Raw genomic sequence first — 15558 nt, forward strand, 5'->3', positions numbered from 1 at the left:
AAACTTTGACATCCCAACTCCAGAAAATTTGTGGGAACATGAACCAAAAGCATGCACTGAAAACATTAAAGTGCCGCTCATGTATGACCGAATGATCCCATGGAGTGTGAACATCGAAAACAAAGCATGACGACCAGATATTTTACTCAGGTACAAAAAAGAGAAGGCATTTCTAAATGAGGTATCAATACTAGTTATTTTGGACTAAACAATGCAGAAATCAAGAAAATGACAAAATACCAAGACCTCAAGAATGAAGTGAAAACATCCTGGAAGTTGAAGAATGCCAAAGTTGTTATGTCCCACTGATAGTTGGAGCTCTTGGAATTATGACAAAGAACCTCACAGAGAAATGAAAAACCATCCCTGGGACCATTGGAAGGTGTCATGTGCTCAGTGACGATCCTGAAGAAGGCCGTCAGCACAAAACTTTGAGCACCGAAAACTTCACAGCTTTGTCCATCAATCGTGACCCCTTACCAAAATGAAGGCAGATACTTTGAGCCTGTCCTGGAAGGACTCTATTCCACATTCTGAAACCCGCATATGTAGATACCAATTGACGACACACACACACACACACACACACACACACACACACACACACACACACACACACACACACACACCGCCATAAAAAAAACCACACACACTTTGAGACATGGGGAGGGAGCATTTAAAAGCCATGCTATCTTCCCGGCAAAGGTCTGCCTGCATGCATGCTCGTACATGCAGCGACCTTTGCACCCCGTCGGTCGGTTCACTCCGAATCTGATTCATACACGCTAGTCCCCTCAACAGAGGAGGAAGGGTGGTGGAGCAGTGGGAGGGTTGGAAGAGAGAGATAGAGGGGTGGAGAGAGAGGGAGGGAAGAAGAAAGGGGGGGAGTGGGGAGGGGTCAGAGAGAGAGAGAGAGAGAGAGAGAGAGAGAGAGAGAGAGAGAGAGAGAGAGAGAGAGAGAGAGAGAGAGAGAGAGGTGTCACTGGGTCAGTGTCGGAAAGGGAGAGGGTAAGAGAGAGGGGGTAGGGTTGGGAGGGAGAGGGGTGAGAGATTCCGGCAGATGTTATGTCCAGTTTATCATCCCTCCGAGAGATGACACACACATTGATGAATCACCCTGCTTGTGAAACACCAGGATGACAACTTATAGCTGGGTCAGGATTCAAATCCAGGCTACACAGAGTGAGCATGCATACCTCTTGGCTTTCTCGTCATGGTGTAGCGATTCATTATTTCATAACTGAAAATATTTTTTCTCATTGTGATCATGACCTTCCTTCCTCTGGTGACGAACCACCGTATTGCCATTGAAACTTGAACACACGCCAAGTGGCTTCACCAAGTATTCCACGAAAGGGTTGAAGAAACTTTTAAAAGCAAAACGTTTAATTACCGCCACCACCGAAGTTGAAGAAGGTTGTGTTTTCACCCCTTTCTATCTGTTTGTCTGTTTATTTGTTTGTCTGTTCGTTTATGTGCAGGATATCTCAAAAAGTTGTGAACAGATTGAGATGAAATTTTGTGGACAGGTTGGGTGTGTAACAAGGACGAACTGATTAGATTTTGGTGAAGATCCAGATCCGGATCCAGCTATTAGAATTTCAAAAGTGATTCTTCACCATTAAGAGATCGTGCTAAACTAATATATAGCATGATATCTCAAAAGGTTGTGGACGTATTCGGATGAAACTTGGAGGACAGGTTGGGTGCAATGGCAACGACTAATTGTTTCGATTTTGGTGAAGATCCGAATCCAGATCTGGATATGAGAATTATTTGAGTCTTAAAGTGATTCTTCACCATTGAGAGATAGGGCCAAAAACGATATAGTACTGTATAGCATGATATTTCAAAAAATGTATTGGGCTCGATCTGTTCTCGTGGATCAGGCATTATGTCATGGAGGTATGCACTCTTCCGAGTGGCCTTCTAGTTTTTATTTGTATTTATCAATGCCGAAGTTCTGGGTCATATAATGGAAGATCGTACAAAAAGGGGAAACGTGGAAAATAAAATTTCACATTTGCAGTGAGCCAGCCACCACCTGTTACAGCGTAGAACCACATATGGCTAAGAACGCATGCGAGTGACCCCTGAACTTTCTTCAAGTTGAACGACGTACAGTATCCAGTGACAGTGTGAATATTGTAGTCTGCTCGCCAAGTGGCTGAATAATAAACGGCTTACTTGGCACGCGATTAGCAATCACTGATCCGTCATATTAAACATACACCTCCCAGAGACGCCAGGAATGTCAAACATGTCCTAATTGGACAAATGAGCACTTTTTTTCAGAATCGGAACTGCTTGTGAGTTCAATTCCGGAGCTTAAATCTTGTAATTCTGCCTAATTTAAGCGATTCTCGTGGTGATCGTATGTGCGAAAATGAAATAAATCAACGAATGCTGACGTCTCGGGGCATTTACAAGCATTGCAATATACCCAGCGATTCATAGCTATGATAAACAGGCATTCGATATAATATGAGTGAGGAAAGTGAAGAAAAAAAACTTTATCATTGCGGCCTGTTCCAAGTCAGGGCATGGTTGAGCAGGCCAAAAAACATGGCGGCTTCAGACATCAGCTCGGTTACCTAGGATATGCCTTTAGACCTCAAAGAGCATGTGGGTATAGGATGTGCCTGATATTAATTTTTTTCAAAAGGGGTGTTATGTATTAATGAACCCAAACACCCAATTTCCAGTCATGCACTGCCTTGGAGTTTTTAAAGTATGCATGCAAAGTTTCAGGCTACTTGGTTTTCTGGTTTTGGAGTTATGGAGGTGAAACAATGACACACCCACACACACACACACACTGACATTTATTAGTATCGATACTACTAGCAGGGCTTACCTGACGTTGCCTGTGGTGGGGAGGGGGAGGGGAGGGGAGAGAGGATACCCGACGCTGCTCGGCTGGGCGAGCTGGACCTGTTGGACATTTGAAAGCTATGGAGTTATTGACCTCATGGCGGTTACCTTTTCTCTGCAGGCTGGCAGCAGCACCTTTCCCCACATCCAAATATACACTTTATAGTGGTCATTGTGGGCCCCAGAATGGAAGTCAAGGCCAAAGTTTGGTAGCTTAAAATGTTGCCCACATTCTGGTACCTATACCCAAAATTTGGGGTCTGGAGATGCTATGATTCGGTCCTGAAAGATAGTCTGTCATGTGCAGTCGGCTTGTATCAACGGTAGTTTGTGACGGCCATTTATGGACTTTATGTCCTCATCAGAATGGCAAAATGAAAGCATCAGGAGGCAGTGGACACCTTTACTTTGTAAAACAAGGTCGAGGCTAATGAAGGAAAGAGCTGACAGAGGGTAGATTGTAATGTACAGACAGGAAGTGGGGAAAGAGCCGGAATTTGAGAAATGTGTCGTTTCATCAACTCTCCTGTACATTGTAATTTTGTAGAATAAAAGCTCACACCAAGCTTGAAATAACATCGTATAACAAAAGAGCACTCGTCTCTGGCACACATTTCATGTGTTTTTTTTTTTGCATTAAAAAATCTCGGTTCTTGGAAGACCTACGGAGACACAGGGAAAAAACTTAACATACTGACAGTGGGACTGCAGGTGGATGCCACAAGTACATGAGGAGAGAAGAGAGGAGGAAACCTGCAAGTAAGGGGGATGGGTTGGTTCGTGTTAATTGGGGGTGGGGTGGGAGGGCATGGGGATATAAAGGATTGTGGGGAGAGTTGGGGGATATCATGAGTTGGAGTGTCCTGCCACCTTGAAGCCATGAAGGGAAGAGTCAAGAGTGGAAGGGTTGGGGAGGGTCCAAGTGCTGAGAAAGTAGAGGAAGCAAGACCAGAGGAGAGGTCGTGAAATACACAGGCCACCAACCTGTTTGCAATGTGAGAGCAACAAGCCTTGTACCTCTGCCTCATTGCAGAATATGCCAATCATTTTGAGAGCTTTAGATTCTACAGGACCCAGCAGAGACAAATTTGAACCGGGGGGCACCTGCTCAAACGGGAGAGCAAGATTCCGGTAATGTCGAATGCCCGAGTTTATGCACCATTAATATGCTTTCTCTGCATTTGTTTATCCCCCATTAATTCATCAAGCCTCTTCATATTCAGACATATGTCATTGCATTAACTCATAAAACCATCACTGGCTCTTCATAATGTGTAAAGCTGGATCCTCTTTTTCTATATACATGATCAAGGCTCGTGGAAGAACTAGAAAAGAATGGAACGAAATTGAAATGGGGAAACACCAACAGCAGAGTAAAAGTAAGAGTGAGAGCAAGGGTGGGACAAACAAGACACAAGGGGTGAAGAAGTTACACACAAACTGAAAAACCAACTAAGGAACGAAAGTAATCGAGTGGAGGGGGGGTTGGGGGGGGGAAATCACAATAACCTGGAAAAAGGAAGTGTTTGGGAACGGGGTCAATGGGGGAAGAAGAGATCATAAGTATGGTGTGTCAGGTCAGTCTATAGACTGTCACTAATAACATGTAACCCAGTGCTACCTGCCGTATGGTTGGGTTGTCAGCAACCAACTGAACCGACTCCCCTCACTGGCTTGCCAGTGGGGAGGGTGACTGTGATATTGCAGGACCAAAAACAACAAGACAAAGGATGGATGAGCTCAATATGGGAGCCAATGGCTATCCAGTAAAGGGATGGTGTCTCCTAAAAAAAAGCAACCCTCCAGTTGGACCTGTTTGTGACAGGAAGGGCATCTGGCAGTAAAAAACAAAAAACAAAAAAAAGAAAGAAGCTCCAACAGCAACAATAATCTTGGATCCCGTCATTTCAGAAGAAATTGGGTGTCACCTTGAAGTGTCATGTCTCAGCGACACCTGGCTGTTATGAGAAGTGGGTAAGGGGTACCACAGAATCCGCAGCTGTGGCTAAAGAGACATGTGGAGAAAAATGAGAGCATCAGACATGGAACATCGAATGTTGGTACAATGGCATGCAAGGGGTAGAGAGAGTTGGTGGATACCATGATGAGAAGAAAAGTTGATTTCGTGCGTGTACACGAGACGGAATGGACTGGGAAGAGTACAACATAACTTGGAGAGGGCTACAAATTGTATGACTGGAGAGAACAGAGAAAAAAGAAATGGAGTTGGAGTCAAATTGAAGGAGTGGAAAGGGAGAGTAGTGGAAGTGAAGAGAATTCGTGATAGTTCGATGCGAGTGAAGTTGGTTTGCGGAGAATGGACTGGTGAATAATATGATCTCAGCGTACATGGCCACAAACTGGGTGTTCAGACCAGGTGAAAGAGGCATTCAGAGAGCAGTTGGAAGACCTAGTCAGGAGGTGCATAGGGCAGCTTAATACGTCGTTCCTCAACATAGCATTCTAATTACAAAATAAATAACAAAAATAATGATAACATTGTAGCAAACCATATATTAATTCATACAAATAATATTAACAACAACAATAATAATAATAATAATGAATGTATTATCCATGCCCTGGCCCAAGCACATCTGGGCTTGGTGAAAGCCAAGCTCGTGCTCCAGCAGTACAGCAGGCGGGTAAACTACAAGGCCATGAAGACCAATGGAAATTTGGTCTGATGGACCAACGGGCCCACTGGAAATAGACAAATGGTGAGTATGAGGAGGGGGAATAGTAAACTGTGGAATCTGACAGGAAAAAATTCGGTCCTCTTCAAAGAGGAAGTCCAGAGAAAGCATCTCGAGAGTTACATAAGGATGGAGGAGTAGACCGAATCTGGAAGAATGTGAATTAAACCCTGGTCATGGTGGCTGAAAAGATGGCGGGGAGAACGAAGGGAGGAAACCCCAAGGAAAAGTAGCCATGGTGGTGGAATGAGGTACAAGACATGATTAAAAGGAAGATGATTGCATATAAAGAATGGAAAACTACAGGAAAAGACCAAGCAAGAGAGCAATATAAGGCTACAGATGGTGAGGTTAAAAACAATCGGCGAGGCAAGATGGGAAGAAGCACAAGAATGGTATGATGATTTGGAAACACTGGAGGGTGAGAAAAGAAAACACTGGAAAAACTGGACTTGGGGGGGAGGGGGGAGTGCGTGTGCAATCAAAGGTGGTGCTGATCAGATGCTACATGGAGAAGAGGAAATTAAGAGAAGGTGCAAAGTGTACTTTGTAAGTTTACGAGAGAGAGAGAGAGAGAGAGAGAGAGAGAGAGAGAGAGAGAGAGAGAGAGAGAGAGAGAGAGAGAGAGAGAGAGAGAGAGAGAGAGAGAGAGAGAGAGAGAGAGAGAGATCCTGATGGAGGCATGGAAAACTGAGGGCCTCATGAAGGAGAATATTGGAAAAGCACTTGACAAAATTAAAAGAGGGAAAGCCTGTGGACCATCGGAAGTTGCGATTGAGTTAGTGAAAGTGCTCGGAACTGGGGGAGTTAAGTGGACGGTAGAGTTGATTAGGAAGGTGCGGTGTGGGGAGAAGATACCACATTATTGGAGGAAGAGCATAATAATACCAGTTTTCAAGCAGAAAGGGACATCTTGCACTGTGGAAATTACAGAGGGACAAAATTGATGGAGCATGCATGCTATGAAGATACCTGAGAGGATTGTAGACCCAAGACAACCAAAGTTGTGAAGATAGATAAGATGCAGTATGGATTCATGCAAGGAAGGTAAACAGTGGACATAGATTTTCAGCCTGAGACAGATTCAGAAAAAAGATTCTGTTTGGGAATAAGAAACTGCATTAGGTATTCATAGATCTGGGGAAGGCAGATGATGGGATTCCAATAGAAGATGTATGCGAACGTCAATGCCATGGTCAGGACAATGAATGGAGACTCACAATATTTTAGAGTGAAGATTGGTCTACACAAGGGTCCTGCACTAAATCCCTGCCTTTTTGTAACGGTGATGAACATGCTGAATGACAACATCAGATATAGAGAACTGTAGGAGCTCCTGTTCGCAGACAACTTAATCATCCCAGCAGTCTCAAAGGAAGAGCTGCAGAATAGAGTGCTGGAATGGCAAGAGAGCTTATAGAGAGAGGCAGGGATTGAAGGTTAATGCTAGAAAGATGGAGGTAATGGTGGAAAGACTGGTGTCGAGAGAGTCAAGATTGTAGATATAAAGGAGCTGACACAAGTGGACAAATTCAAATACCTTGGTTCAACTCTAAAGAAAGGAGGAGGTTATGAAGCATGGGCACAATAGAATGAGGTTCATGGAGTAGCCTGTGATAGAAGGATACCAAGAAAATGGAAGATTGAAATCTACAATACAGTGATTCGATTGGTTATAATGTACGGTGCCGAAACATGGGCTTTGAGAAAAATGGAGGAGGAGTTGCTTGACAGAACCGAGATGACAATGTTTTGGCAGATTTTCGAAGTATCACTAAAAGAGTGGTTGAGGAATGAAAAGATAAGCAAGAGAGCTGTAGTTGTATCACAGAAAGGATTGGAGAGACTAGGTGGTGGTGGTGGTTTGGACACATGATGAGGAAAAAGGATGAAAAACCAATCACAAAATCATTTAATGAGGTAATTAGAGGGAAAATATCTAAGAGGATGATGGAGAGTAAGGTGGACGGAGGTTGTGGAAAGAAATTTGAAAAGCGTCGGATTGAGAGAGGAAGAGGCGGACGACAGAGAGAAATGGAGAAGGTGGACCTTAGTGGTCGACCCCTAACTGTTGGGATTAAGGTGCAGAGAAGAATAAGATGATCATGAGTGTGGATGGGGAATGGCCCGAGGTAGTGGTGAAGAGATGTCTTGAAGCCCTGGAGGGAAGAATGTGACTGAACAGACTGAGGAAGTTGATGCCACAGGCAAGAGAAAGGAGGAACAAATGAGGGGAGGTGAGCAGTGAGCCTGGATTTTGGGAGTTTAACAAGAAGAGGGTTACTGGAAGACTGCGTGTGCCCTGCTGAAACATGGGAGGAACACAGCCAAGAGAGGGCAGAGTGTGCAAGAACAAAGAGAAGGAGGAGGAGGAGGAGATTGGGACCATACTCTGTGCAGAGCGTTGGTGCTGCCTAAGCAGTCTCCTTGGCTATTGGGCACAATCCTGGATGGGTCGCCACTCCGACACAGTATACCAGCATGCTGGCACTCATTTTGCAAACCTCGGAAAGAAGAGAGGGTGAGTTAACCCCACTTGGTATAAATTCAACAGCTGAGTGGGATTTGAACTCAGGACCCTAGGATCCAAAGCCCGCTACCTGAACCATTAAGCCAACACCAGGCATACCAAAAAGGAGGCGTTAGAATACCGAGAGGCCACTGACCTGTCTGCAATATGAAAGGATGAGGCCTAGACACTCAGCTTCATCAAGTGGGATCCCAATTATTTTGAGACCCTTTCTTGCCGGCATCAAGAAGGGCAAGGTGTGAGGCAGAGCGCAAGTTCAGAGGGGAGAACAGTACTCCATCAAGCTGTGAATTGAGGCCTTACTTCATCCTTCATTATTTACAGCATTACAATCATCCTTCACAGGTAAGGCCAAAAAAAAAAATGTTGCATTGGCGTAACGGGTCACTGAAAAATAGGGTAGGTCGGTCGGGATCTTTTTTTTTTTTTTTTTTCCTAATAAATCCCAAAATTTTTGGATAATAAATCCAAAAATTTAATAAATCCTAATAAATCCCTCCCAAAATCTCCCCCGGCTCGAGTACCACCCTTTTTGTCGGCGGGTTCTGTCCGAAACACTTCCGGGTTTTTGCGATCGCGATCGCAATCAACAAGATACTTGAAATCGATAGCAAAAAAAACAAAAAAAAAAAACGTAGGGTCGGCGGAATTTTTAGGGTCGGGCGGGTTACGCCAATGCAACATTTTTTTTTTTTGGCCTAAGGTCAAGCTGGTTGTCCTATTTTCTTGCACTCATTTGCAAAGGTTTTCAAATTCCATTTGTTGCAGATACCCTGATGTAGCATATAATCCACTCCGTGTTCATCATACTGTTGTGGATCCGGGGTCGGGGCGAGATGACCACGAGGGGGGAAATCTACGTTGGGTTTCCACCAGACTCTACGGAATCACAGTCCATCGCACACAGATAACTCTGTGACGCGGCGGGTCGCTAATCGACCGTGAACGCCAATAACTCAACCACGTGACCTAGGGTCCTCCATCTAAGGTTCACCGGTTACCTCAAATAGTCACATGACCTAATTACCGGGGGACATGCCCTTGGTATGCCTTGTCAAAACCAGGTCACCTTACCGGATCAGATGTAGCGGAGCGTAACTGCCAGAGGAATGTACTAACTAGAAAAACGGATTGCTGGGAGATAACGTCCCGGTTAGGCGAGGATACGGACCATGCTGGATCAATGAAGGAAAAGACAAAAACGAGCTGGGAACATTTCTATACAATCATTTATTAACAATCAGGCAAGGAAAAGTATGTGGCACAGTAAATGGGTTTATTGTTATGTACAAAAGGGATAGCAAGGAATTTGTGGGGTGCGACAATAGGTAAGCAACTTACTAAAGCGGATACAAGGCAGACTTATACGTTATATCTTCTACACTCTTAACCTAAGCGAGGACAGGACCATCTCTCATCTCTCGCGCGCGCGCGCGCACACACACACACACACACACACACACACACACACACACACACACACACACACACACACACACACACACACACACACACACAATAAAGATGAGATAATCAGAAGGAATAAGAGAAGATGAAGACTAACGGCCTCGCAATACCTTGCATGGTTGGCCGACCATGCTACCCAGTACACTTTTGGGGACACACTGCTGAGCGATCCCACCTTGAGAGTGGGCACGTTGTCTCAAGCTAATTACTGTGCTGGGGCTTGTGGAAATGTGTGCTCCGCACTGGTCCAGAGAGTGGGCGGAGCAAGCATGCAAGGAAGGCGGATAAGTGGGCAGACGCCAGCAGGCGAGTAATGTGGGTAGAGTGGGCGGACCCTGCAGACGAGGAAGGCGGAGCAGCAGGCGAATGCAGAGACCCAGAGCAAGGCGGAGATCGAGAGAGCGAATGGCTTCGCGATCCATCTTTTATAAGCCCCGTGGTGTAGGGTGGGGTGATGACCCGAATCATGCACTCCTATTGGCCCCAACCCCATGCTGCCAGGCTCCTACGGCCAGAAGTGGTCCCATTCATACATCTGGCACAACATGGCCGAGCCACGGAATTGACTTTCACTGAACACCGCGACATGAATCACACTGCACTGAACTCTCGGGCTGTGTTCCGGCGACTGGCCGAGGGTCGCGTCGGTCCCGCATGCCCGTTCGGGCACCCCCAGCGCTCTGCGGTTGACGCTGGTCAATGCGCTTGTTCCGCCCGCACGCCATGCGGCCCGAGCGGTCTGGGCTGTGCAGCACGCCACTGCTTGGTGGCCACTGCATAGAGGTGGAGGTGCGAGGAGGCGCGGGATGACCTCTGCCGTTTGCGGGAGATATTGGTAGCCGAGGTGACGAGCGAAGGTCGACGGTGAGACGCCGTTGTAAATCAGCTCACAGACCCGAATGAAGATGTGCGCCATGCGCATCCCATACGGTGCGGTCGTGATTATCACAGGGTTGCACATGCATTTATCTGTTATTGTGCATTTGCGTCTGCTTCGCTTTGTATCATGGATTGAAGGAAAGGGTTGGAAGTAAATCAGGGTTGAAAAGAAGACAGATATAATTAATTATTCGATGCAGATTTGAATGAAAGGGCACGCCGTGTGTATCCTGTGCAGTGTAGGCGGAGGTTATCACAGGGCTGCGCGCATGTCTGTTATCGTGCATTTGTGCCTGCTTCGCTTTGTATCATGGATTGAAGGAAAGGGTTGGAATGAAGATAGAGATATAATTAGACCTAGCTATAAGACCCACGCAATGCACTTCGTCCCGGTAACCCATTGGACATGACGGGAAGGTCTGACTGGCCGAAGACTAAAGAAATAACTGCCTGGGGATCACTGTATGTCGGGTGCCATCGCCTGAGAGGCATGCGGTTTTCAGAACCACAACAATACGTACATTGAAGAAGCCTGTCCTCTTTCGGTCCCTTTCTGATTTAAAACTGCCTTAAGCCAAACAATCAGAAGAGGCATAAGGCTCCCAAAGTGGCCTCCAACTCGAAATTGCAATTAGTTATAGGAGTACGAGATATCAACCTCGACTGACTATGTATTTATAACAATCTTTTTAGCTGCATGCAAGGCCTATTTATCCAGCATGCAGTTCGTAATCACATCATCGTAACACAAAATCATGCCAACAAAATATGCACAGAAGACGGATCCAGCTGGAGGCCCTCTGTTAAATAGAACAATGCCAAAAGGAACACTAAGGTCAGGGTGAGGAGGGGTGCAGAGGCTTTATCCTCAAAAGTTGCCTTATTCTCTCATTCCCAATATTTCAGAAAATAGAGGTGATTTCCAAAAAATGGCTTATTAATCTCCTTGCTGAGCATTCCAAATTGATACATTCTCATAGCACTGCTTTCATGACAGAAGCTAAGTCTTTTGGGTTTTAAAAGGCAAGTGTACTGATAAAGGGTCCTCAAAGTGCTGTTATTTATTTATTTTTCACAAGAACATTCACTCACATACTGAAGACTGTAGTTGCAGTTTGATCTTGCAATTCATTCACTGCCACAAGTGTCCATGCTCCACGTGAGTCATCAGATCGCAGGATCGTGACAATATTACTTTTGCTCGTTAAATAACAGAGAGCTGTTCTCATGGAGCCAGAAAGGGGAAATCCAGGCTGTTACGTACAGGTTGGATGTATTTCCTTATAAAAAATCTGGCACTTGCCCTTTTGGTCAAACGTGGAGCCAAACGAATCTGCTGGAGTTTCCTCTCTTGATATGCCAACATTCTCTCGCAGCTCCATGGATGATAGATGTTATTATTTCATCATTCTTCCTGTTTTCACTTGAGCTCCTGAGTGTAACTTGGAAATGCACAACGCACGAGAAAAGTCACTCAGGCCATTGTGTTCACACCATTCCAGGATTCTTAAACCCCAGGTTAAGCTACTTGAAGAAAAACAAACCACAAAGGTAAAAAAAGGAAATGCCAATAAAAAAGATCACATCATAAAATTGGGTGAAAGAGACAGTCAGGAGGAAATGAATAGAAATTTTGGAAATGAAGGATGACAGCATCGCTCTATTCCTATCAGACAGGTTTGTTACCCCCGCACATGTAAAGCGAAGAGCAGGGTTGAGCAATAATTGGTTCATGTCCGTCCGGCTGTCTGTCCGTCTTATCAGTTGATGATCGAGGAACAACTTATTTCAATCAAATGGTATATTTTGAACACAAATCGGAACATAAATAGGAAGACAAGTTTGCCGTTTTACCGTATACATATGTTTTGGCTTTAAAATCATCCTGATCGCACATGCGCAGAGAGAAGTGAGATAATTTTTTTACTCTGCCTGCCTGCCTGGCAGTCAAACAAATTTGAGAATCATACCAAACAGGAAACTCACTGTTTTAAGGATGTTGTAAAGGACACAAACAACAGGCATGCATAACTAATGTAATATGTTAGATCAGGTGATGTTAGATCAGACACTGGGTAAAACCTGGAATTAATTTATTTACATGCCTTTAAACTTCTTTAAACCTTTATTTAAATTGATTTAATCCCTCAAGTGCTTCTTATTTAAAGGTTAGTAGTGGTGTTTACGACCAATGGCTGACTTCTAACTCAAATTGGCTCATATTTCTACTTATTCTTCCTTTCTCTCTCATGGTTCAGCACTTCAAAAGGCCATCCATAGCATGCGTTATACTGGGTCATTTGCCTTTGCCTTCCCAGTGGTAGTCAAGGCAATAAATTGGAATTTTATCAGAGTCCTGCCAATGGCCTGCCTCCTCTTTGTGAAAGATGTTGTTCCAGATCTGGTTTTGGGAGTAAAATATGGGGTAGATTAGAATAGTTATTTCATACTACATGTTAGAATAAGTGTGATGTAATGCCTGTAAATGATAAAGTGTGTCGAGCACATGTTTAGTATGACTTCCTCTCCCCCGCCCCATTGTCTGTATCGATGGCCCACCTCCCCCACCCCTCCCTACATTGTGGAACCTCTCCCATTGGTATCTGTCCTTATATGGCATTTCTTCTTTTTTTCGCAGCCAATTGGCACGGCCCATACGCACAATTGTGGGGTCAGCCCGAGCACAAGAGATATGCCAGAGACATGACCATATATGGACATCTGACAAGATCAAGGCCATCCGACTGTCCATGGTGTGGATTTTCTCCGGGTCAGCAGCCAATCAGCGCAACCCATAAATGATTGTCTGACAGGTTGCGTCACCCAATGGGTATGGTATGCACCACGGAAAGTCAGATATTCCCCGCAGGACATTATAAAATTGCACAGACTGTGTTGGTCGTTGTTGTTTGGCATTCAGTCAATCACATGCTACAAATGTCCACCACTAAGCTGAATACAGATTTGAACACGACAGGTGAAGTTGTTGATTACGCGCTGACATTCGGCAAGTGGGGTGGAGCTAATTTTCTCTGTGATTGCTTATGTCAGCTCAAAGATGCTTCTACAGTTATACTTGTACACAAAAGTGTTTGAGTCTTTGAGATATAAGATTCCAAAGATAAAAAATATAGTGGACTTATATCAGAGGAATGTGGAGACCACTTGATGTTGACGTGTTGGACAATCACTCTCTCACTGAAATGGCTTGTCACTCAGTGAAGGGACTCATTTGTGGTGTGAGGGGTTTCCCCATCCTGCTGCAAGCATTGTTCTTCTCTTCAAAAGCTTCTCCTGCAACCAAGAGAAGCCCAGAACTCATTCAGCACTTTAATATAGCATTCAGAATTGATGGTCATAGCATTGCCATCCTCATCTTTGAACCAGAACCGTCCAATTATGCTATGCTTGCTCATTGCACACCGGGCCATGCACTTGATTGAATGCAAGGGGCTCTGGTGAACTTCATCGGGAGTAGACATTGTTCCTTGATTGAGTTGGCCATCAAGCAAAAAGTGAGCCTCGTCCGAGAACCAAACATCTTTGAGAAAACCAGGCTCCTCAATTTTCCCCACAAACCATCGAGCCATTTCAAGATGCTTGTTTTTGTGTGGGTTAGTGAGTTTGTGTGTAACATGTATTCTGTGTGGATAAAGTTTCATGTCATCATGGAGAAACCTCCTGAGACTTGACACTGCCAGCTTAAATTGTTGACTGCGGTAGCGAAGTGACCTTTTTTGGACTCTTTCCAACTGACTGTTCAGGAGTTCTCAGTGAATGGCATCCAGAATAAGTTTGGCCTGTCCGTTGATTTTGAGTTTAAGTTGTCCACAGTTCCTTGCTCTCGAAATTTCTTTGCCTATTTGAATATTCTCTCTTTGCAGTTGAAATTTCTCTTGAACTTTCATTGTGTTTGGATGAAGGATTGCGTTTCGAAGTAGGATTCTACAGAAAAAGCCTTGGCTTTTTTTTTGGCACACCCGGTAAATAAACCCTTTCTTGTTGATGAAACATTGTATGGTCTGCCGGAGTGGGTTCCATAGAGTTTACACAATTGGCACATCAACCTGCTAGATGGGCAGACTAGGTTCATGCTGAAGTGCATTTAAAAGCGGATCCCCGATAGGTCGGTCACTTGGCCAATTTTGTTGATTCACCGTGATTGTGTATTCTGAAACACCGATTCCCGCCAAATTAACTCAGCGGATGTGGAGATCTTTTTGTCCCGTACTCGCTGGCTGTGTGACCGTACTCGCTGATGCGCGGCCATTACACTGTTGTTGGATCATTCGTGTCCACTAACTGATGACAGTAGCTGGGTCCCCGGGTTATGAACTATCTGAGAGATAGCACACTTGGCGATGCCACCCTGCCTGTGAAGCACCAATCTGACAGTCTGTAGTTGCACCGAGAATCACACCCAGACTAGTCAGTCATCTTGGATAAGTTATCTGTCATCAATCATAGTGTTCACTCCATGATACTGTGTCAGATGTCACTTCATCTCACCCCTCACTCTCGTAGTCTTCTTGAAATATGTGAGCACATTCAGCAAGACAAATATGCCATGGTTTCGGCGTTCCTAAAAGAGGCTGTTGGTATCTTGCTCACAGCACTTGAGAGGTAGCATTTGTCGAGTTTCCGATATTTGGACCGGAATGTCGGTGTTTCCAGTGAGTGTTATAGAAAGAAGTGAGTGTTTCCAGTGAGTGTTATAGAAAGAAGTGATAGTGTTTCCAGTAAGTGTGATCGATGGGAGTGGTGGTGTTTCCAATGAGTGTTATAGGGGGGAATGTCGGTGTTTCCAGTGAGTGTTATAGAAAGAAGTGAGTGTTTCCAGTGAGTGTTATAGAAAGAAGTGATAGTGTTTCCAGTGAGTGTGATCGAGGGGAGTGGTGGTGTTTCCAGTGAGTGTTATAGGGGGGAATATCGGTGTTTCCAGTGAGTGCTATAGAAAGAAGTGACAGTGTTTCCAGTGAGTGTTATAGAAAGAAGTGATAGTGTTTCCAGTGAGTGTGATCGAGGGGAGTGGTGGTGTTTCCAATGAGTGTTATAGGGGGGAATGTCGGTGTTTCCAGTGAGTGTTATAGGGGGGAGTGGCGGTATTTCCAG

General features: G+C 44.8%; 1 long non-coding RNA gene across 3 annotated transcripts in view; it reads left to right on the top strand.

Moving 5' to 3' along the window:
* The window catches only part of LOC147018439 (uncharacterized), a 77136-nt gene extending 62105 nt beyond the window's left edge, over window positions 1–15031 (top strand). For all 3 annotated transcript variants that reach the window (XR_015062391.1, XR_015062392.1, XR_015062393.1), the window contains one exon: window positions 13085–15031. This is a non-coding gene — a long non-coding RNA (uncharacterized LOC147018439). The remainder of the gene's footprint in view (window positions 1–13084) is intronic.
* Window positions 15032–15558: the final 527 nt, after the last annotated feature.

This window comes from Eptatretus burgeri, chromosome 10 (assembly GCF_056783735.1).
Source record: "Eptatretus burgeri isolate ZD-2024b chromosome 10, Ebu_testis_v1, whole genome shotgun sequence".
NCBI classification, from domain to species: Eukaryota; Metazoa; Chordata; class Myxini; order Myxiniformes; family Myxinidae; genus Eptatretus; species Eptatretus burgeri.